Raw genomic sequence first — 6,025 nt, 5'->3', positions numbered from 1 at the left:
TGTTTTAATTAAATCCTCAGGATGGTATTATATGTAACAATAATTGCATACAAATTACAACTTCTTTCTCATGTTGACTAGAGAAGACTTAGTTATTGCCAAAAAAAAATTGATGCATTTTATGGATAAGATTTTGAAATGTGAAAGGCATCTTTTTTTTCTTTTCTTTTTTTTTGAGAATGAAATCTAAAAGGCATTTAACTCGAGAAAATCTTGTATGAGTCGGAGTATATGCTTTGAAATTGACATGAAGGTTTATTTTATCCTTGACCAACTCCTACCGAACCCAACCGTCGTTTCAATTTTTCTAAAAATAAATAATGACATTTTGGTTAATGGTCCCTTAATACACATTTTGTGATGTAGATGGACACAACAACATTCATGCATTCACACCATCGCAGGGGATAGCCTGGAAGTAATAAATGCCAAAATGTGGGAGTCACAGGACTTGGACACTAGTCAAAAGTTCCTATTTTTTTTTTATTTTTTGATAAGAAAGTTCCTATTTTAATTTTTAAACAACGAGTATAGTATGATATTACAAACATTGTAGTACTGTCAACATAAGAGATCTATGACCAAAATCTTTATCGTATGCACCCAAATAAAAACGAATATATTAGGTGAGAAAGCATTATAAAATTTTAGAAGATAAAATCCATTTCATATTTCATAGTATACAATTATTCAATGTTCTGGACCTCATGATGGATCATCTATTATAATTCTATGCCATAAGATGTGGTGAATAGTAATAATATTGTATATTAATTGCCCTTCAATCAAAGACCATAGCATTTATATATAATAATAATGGTGGGCTTACCCTCCATATTACTTTTTATATATACAACATATGTGCCGATTAGTTGGTTGAATGAAATTATATTTGCCAATGGTATTAGATATTTTGGTTATGTTTTGGTATCGTTTATTATTGAAAATTAAAAATTAAAAATATTATAGTAAAATAATTTTTAAATGTGTGAATTGCGTCGTAGGACCCAAGTTTAAAGAAAAAATTGCTGAAATCTGTATTTATGAGTCCCGTGAACAGTGTACTAGACCTACAGGAAAAACGCAAACACGCATTTTTTCCCTTTTCAGTGCTATCCAAACCCAGCCTAGGTCTTATCAAAAAAATATTGTACTTAAAAAGCATTATAGCTCAACTAATATTCTTTCGTATTTTCGATAAAAACGTCTAAAGTTTAAATTCACACCCCCTATTATAACTATTGAATGTAAAAATTATAAAAACAAATAAAAAAAATAAAAAAAAAAACCAAACAAATAAAAACATTTATTTGTTTTTAAGTAAAAGATTGTAGAACGTATGTTGGTTTTGCTGGATAAAAGTGTGCGTGTGTTTTTGATCTTTGAAATTGAAAGAATGATTTGGTGAGAGATAGAAGAAGGAGTCAGAGAGAGAGAGTGTGTGTCTTTGAGAGTGAGTTGGGAGTCTTGGTTTGGACCATGGTTGGGTCACAGTCACAGTCACAGGCAGTTTTGTTTGGGAAAGAGAAGGGGTTGGCAAATGAGGACCCACAAAAGTGGTCACTCTTGTGGCCTCGAAGTTAGTAGAGATTAATGTGTTTGTGTAACAATGAGATTCGGATTTTACTAATGTGGGCTTCCACCACTAGTTTTGCATCAGTCGTTTACATCACATCACTACTTTCATTGTTTTTGTTTCCTTCATTTCTTTCTTCTTTAGTCATAATATTTTCTTTTTGAGAGGTTTTTTAGTCATAATATTATAGGAGTAATATTTATACATATTAATTTTCATTATTTTTTTTAATTGATAAGAATTTCAATCAATTTTGTAATTGAGTTAATAAGTTTTTATTGATTTTGAATCTTTTGATACAGTAAATAATTACTACTGTTTTATCCTCCACGCTCTTGTAGATATTGATGACTTTACGATACTATTGGGTTTTAGCCTATATTAGTGTATATTTGAATTAGCTTATTGCTATAATTTTTTTTAATTGAAAAGTTAACAAAAATAGTGTATCTAAAGTTTTTTTTTTGGACAGATAAGTGCATTTAAAGAATGTAAAGTTTAAAAATATATTTTATAAAAAATGTTTTAATTAAATCCTCAGGATGGTATTATATGTAACAATAATTGCATACAAATTACAACTTCTTTCTCATGTTGACTGGGAAGACTTAGTTATCGCCATAAAAAAATTTGATGCATTTTATGGATAAGATTTTGGAATCTGAAAGGCATCTTTTTTTTCTTTTCTTTTTTTTGAGAATGAAATTTAAAAGGCATTTAACTCGAGAAAATCTTGTATGAGTCGGAGTATATGCTTTGAAATTGACATGAAGGTTTATTTTATCCTTGACCAACTCCTACCGAACCCAACCGTCGTTTCAATTTTTCTAAAAATAAATAATGACATTTTGGTTAATGGTCCCTTAATACACATTTTGTGATGTAGATGGACACAACAACATTCATGCATTCACACCATCGCAGGGGATAGCCTGGAAGTAATAAATGCCAAAATGTGGGAGTCACAGGACTTGGACACTAGTCAAAAGTTCCTATTTTTTTTTTATTTTTTGATAAGAAAGTTCCTATTTTAATTTTTAAACAACGAGTATAGTATGATATTACAAACATTGTAGTACTGTCAACATAAGAGATCTATGACCAAAATCTTTATCGTATGCACCCAAATAAAAACGAATATATTAGGTGAGAAAGCATTATAAAATTTTAGAAGATAAAATCCATTTCATATTTCACAGTATACAATTATTCAATGTTCTGGACCTCATGATGGATCATCTATTATAATTCTATGCCATAAGATGTGGTGAATAGTAATAATATTGTATATTAATTGCCCTTCAATCAAAGACCATAGCATTTATATATAATAATAATGGTGGGCCTACCCTCCATATTACTTTTTATATATACAACATATGTGCCGATTAGTTGGTTGAATGAAATTATATTTGCCAATGGTATTAGATATTTGGGGTATGTTTTAATATCGTTTATTATTGAAAATTAAAAATTAAAAATATTATAGTAAAATAATTTTTAAATGTGTGAATTGCGTCGTAGGACCCAACTTTAAAGAAAAAATTGCTGAAATCTGTATTTATGAGTCCCGTAAACAGTGTACGAGACCCACAGAAAAAAACGAAAACACACATTTTTTCCCTTTTCAGTGCTATCCAAACCCAGCCTAGGTCTTATCAAAAAAATATTGTACTTAAAAAGCATTATAGCTAAACTAATATTCTTTCGTATTTTCGATAAAAACGTCTAAAGTTTAAATTCACACCCCCTATTATAACTATTGAATGTAAAAATTATAAAAACAAATAAAAAAAATAAAAAAAAAAACCAAACAAATAAAAACAACAACAAAGTATAAATAGAAGGGTCTAAATATAAAAGGGATTAAATTTTCACATGATAATGGATTGGCTCACTCAACTTGGCAAAAGATACAAGAATTGTCTTTTACATATGACAAAGCCAAAAGAGTTTGAGGAGGATGCCCATCCTCCTAACACATGATTACACACAGCAAATTTCAGCCCTTACTCAAAGAATCATGCTGTCCTCCAAAATAGGATTACATAGTTACTCCCAAATATTTTGAATTTAAAACTTTCCACTTTTTAATATCCTAATCGCTTCACCATGAATTTCGATGTTTCAAACTTTTAAAACTTATTAGCTTAAACATTAATAATTGGCAACTTATTGATTCATAGGGATGACCATTTTAAAACTTATTAGCTTAAACATTAATAATTGACAACTTATTGATTCATAGGGATGACCATCCTCAATCGATCCACGGCCATCTTCCCCAACCCAATCCAATGGGGCATATTTTAAGAGTCTGATTGGTTGGAGGAGTGGAAAAGTGAAAGGGTAGAAAATTAGTGGGAGGAAAAGATTTAGTTTTCTCTCATATGGGTTTGGTTGGTGGGGTGGAAAAGTGGAAGGATAGAAAACCTTTTTTTTTATACGATAGAATTTCTACTCTAGCCTAATCTAAAGTATATATGTGTGTGAAGCTCCCTCCTAGAGACTTGAACCCCAGCACTTGCCCCTCACACCCCACAAGCATTTATTCTTATGGAGTGGCCACTGCACCAAGGGTGTGCAGTGGTGGAAAACTCTTTCATTTGGTTGAAAAGAAAAGTGGAAGGATAAAAAATGTAGTTTATATAAATTGACTATTATACCCTTGTTACATAATATGTAAGAAATAGATTTATTTGTACTCATTAAATAATATAAAATTTACCACATCATACATATAAATGTTTATTATTATTTTTGTTATTATAATGTAAAAATTACAATAGTGTACATATAAATTTAGCTGGGCAAAAGATTTTGTAAGTAGGGTATTCCTATAATGTGGGCAACAAATAAGCTAAGCAATTCAACTGGGCAAAACTTATAAATCAAAACTTGCATTAATAATTTAATTGGGCAACTAGGCAAATCAACTTGCATTAAAACTTGCACTTCAACTGGGCAAAACTTATAAATCAAAACTTGCACTAATAATTTAATTGGGCAACTGGGCAAATTAACTTGCAGTAAAACTTGCACTAATTTATATAAATCAAAACTTGCACAAATAATTTAACTGGGCAAATCAACTTGCACTAAATCTTGTATAAATCAAATCTTGCACTAATAGTTTAACTAGGCAACTGGGGAACAAAAACATGGGCAGCAAAAACGTCACAGGTAAGATGAATAAAGAGTGAGGGATAGGTGAGATAAATAAAGTGAGAGTATTTGTGTAAAGTACATCATTCAGTACTTTTTCCTCCTCATTTTCCTCCTAAATTGGGGGGATAAAAAAAGGTGGGCCCGGAGGGAAAATTTTCCTCCCTATTTTTTATCTCTCTTGTTTTCTCTCCTAAACCAAGAAGTGAAAAATGCCATTTTTTACCCATTTTCCTCTTCATACTTCTCATCCTCCCTGTTTTCATCCCAACCAAAGATACCCTAACACTGTGTTTGGTTGGGGTGAAAATAAAGATGATGGAAAACAAAGGGAGGAAAATAGGGTGGAAAACACTGTTTTTCACTATTTGGCAAAAGAAGGAAAATAGGGAGGAAGGAAAACCCTGGAGAAAGTTTTTTCTCTTGGGCCCACAATTTTCATTCTCCCAAATTGGGAGGAAAATGCTGGAGAGAAAAGCGCTCTCACAGCACTTTTACACAAATGCCCCCTCCCACCTACCCTCATTCATAACCTGATGGCCTTCTCACCTACATTTTTCTTCTTCTTCTTCTTCTTCAAAAAAAAAAAAAACAGAGAGTGAGAGCTCGAGAAAAAAAAAAAAAAAAAAAGAATGAATGAGAGCTACTAAAAAAAAAAAAAGACATATACAGTAAAGAATCGAACAGTTGATGAAATAAATGGCGGGTTCAAAAGAGGATAGGCCCATAAAATATGACAACAGAGAGTGAGAGCTACAAAAAAAAAAAAAAAGAAAAAAAAAAAGAATGAATGAATGAGAGTTGCTAAGTTGCTGGAACGTTCTTGAACGAGGGAGAAAAAGAAAGAAAAGAAGGGGGGGGGGAGGATAGAGATAAGGACAACATGTGTGGAGGAGAAAAAGAAGGAAAAAAAAACGTACAGATGAAATGAAATGATAGAAAGGAGAAATAATATAAAGAAAAAAAATCCTAATTGAGAAATGTTACCACAATATTTTTACAATAAATTTTAAGTAACAGATTGTTATTAGTTAATATTGGTGAGTAAAAAATTAATTTTAGTAGCTGATTCAAATTAGAACTAGTAACAACTTTCCATATAAATTTTGTTGTGTAAGTATTGCGAAAATGTTGTGGACGTAACATTTCTCATTGAAAAATATAATTGTTAGTAACTTTTATATTATTTAATGAGTACAAATAAATCTATTTCTTATATATTATGTAACAAGGATATAATACTCAATTTATATGAACTACGTTTTCTATCCTCCCACTTTTCCA

The sequence above is a fragment of the Quercus suber genome, unplaced genomic scaffold (genome assembly GCF_002906115.3).
Source record: "Quercus suber isolate HL8 unplaced genomic scaffold, Cork oak 2.0 scaffold_394, whole genome shotgun sequence".
Classification (NCBI taxonomy): Eukaryota; Viridiplantae; Streptophyta; class Magnoliopsida; order Fagales; family Fagaceae; genus Quercus; species Quercus suber.
The sequence above is the reverse complement of the archived record's forward strand: the minus strand, read 5'-3'. Positions refer to the sequence as shown.